This window comes from Lytechinus pictus, chromosome 1 (assembly GCF_037042905.1).
Source record: "Lytechinus pictus isolate F3 Inbred chromosome 1, Lp3.0, whole genome shotgun sequence".
Taxonomy (NCBI): domain Eukaryota; kingdom Metazoa; phylum Echinodermata; class Echinoidea; order Temnopleuroida; family Toxopneustidae; genus Lytechinus; species Lytechinus pictus.
This window is the reverse complement of record NC_087245.1, coordinates 40702843-40704692: the sequence shown is the minus strand read 5'-3', so window position 1 is coordinate 40704692 and position 1850 is coordinate 40702843. Positions and strand designations below refer to the sequence as shown.

The 1850-nt window shown below is 38.8% G+C and overlaps 1 non-coding gene across 1 annotated transcript; it reads right to left on the bottom strand.

Moving 5' to 3' along the window:
- Positions 1-837: 837 nt before the first annotated feature.
- TRNAE-CUC (transfer RNA glutamic acid (anticodon CUC)) lies at positions 838-909 on the bottom strand. Its single transcript has one exon. It is a non-coding gene; the product is annotated as a tRNA-Glu (tRNA).
- Positions 910-1850: the final 941 nt, after the last annotated feature.

Below are 1850 nucleotides of genomic sequence, written 5' to 3'. Positions count from 1 at the left end.
AAAATTTGTATAGCTCTTGGCCTTAATAGCAGGCCATGAATTGAAGCATATAGAGCAAGTTGGGGGGGGGGACAAAAAGTTTCAGTAGCCTTTTTTTTAAATAGAATATACCTCATGAAAAAACAATGTTGGGGACGGGGGGCAAGAACGACTTTCACTCATAACTAAGAAAATCTTAAAATAAAAAATATGATTCTAACGCTCATTCATTAGGCATGCCTTGTGTTAATAAAACACTTTCTTAAAATGACATTGATAATTTGAAAAATGAAAATGAAAATCCATATTTTATTGCTCGAAATATACATAAAATGAAATACTCCGAAAATCTGCTTTGCCCAATTGATCATCCAATGTGCAGCGCCAGATGGACGAGGCTCTATCCCTTTAATTGTTGAACGCCAAACATGGTAGCAGCAACTCCCATCTTTTAACGTCTTTTGGTCTGACACGGCTGGGGTTTGAACCTCCCGACCTCCCGGTTGTGAGACGGACGGACTACCAACTGAGCCAACACACCGTCTGTTGTCGATGTTTGACCTTTTTTAATAATACCTGAGTCAGCGTCTACTTTCATGAAAATTGGTTCATATCTAACGCTGATTACGCGAAGAAAAACAAATCAGGATATCAATTCACTCTACTTTGTAGTGAGAAAGAAAATATAATTATGTAATCATTTAAGGAAGGCTAATGAAGATTAAACGACTAAAATGATTTGCATTTCGGGCTTAACACACGATTAGACCATGTACCTACTTCGTAGTAGGGTCTATGATTAGACGAACTGTGGTGGAAGAGGCTCGAACAATCATGTACATGCATGAAAAAAAAATGTTCCCACACCGGGAATCGAACCCGGGCCGCGGCGGTGAGAGCGCCGAATCCTAACCACTAGACCATATGGGAGCTGTGGGCGATGGGCAGCGATAATGTGATGAGTTCATATCATCTGATGATAGCGATATTCCAGAGTGAACCGCTTGCTTGGCTTTCCGTCGCTGTTGATCAGAGGCGAAGATATGGGGATAAATGACGGAGGTGGCATTTGTAGTAGGAGTGTTCCTGAGATGATGATGGTGGTGGTGATGTTAATGATGATGACGATGATGATGATGATGGTGATGTTAATGAGGATGATGATGATGATGACGATGATGATGATGGTGGTGATGATGTTAACGATGATGATGATGATGGTGGTGATGATGATGATGATGATGATGATGATGGTGATGATGGTTATGATGATGATCATGGTGTTGATGTTAATGAGGATGATGACGACGATGATGATGATGACGATGATGATGATGATGATGTTGATGATGATAGTGATGTTGGTGATGTTGATAATGATGTTGATGGTGGTCATGGTGATAATGACGCTGATGATGGTGGTAGTTTGTATGATGATGATGACGATGTTGATAAGGACGAATAGATGAGGATCATGGTGCACTGGTGATGGAGGTAATTACATTGATGATGATGGTGGTATAGACTACCAGGACGAGTAGATGTCCAGGAAATGATTTTAAAAAAATATAAGCCCTATATAATGATGAATTAACGAAATGTAAATTTATCTTCTTTGAACCAACAGAATGGACCCCCCCCCCCCCCCCATTCAATCCCCTATATACAATGCACCATTTAAGTCCCCTTTTTCGAAGGTTGGTAATATTTATTAAAGCTATTTTCTTATGACGCTCGTAACGATGAAAATAAAGAGGAATTATAATGTCAAAAATAGTTAAGGATTACATAGATAACATGAAGATTGGCTAGTATAATTAAAGTAAAACGTTATTATCAATTTTGGTTAAAAAAATATTTTAGAATCCTTA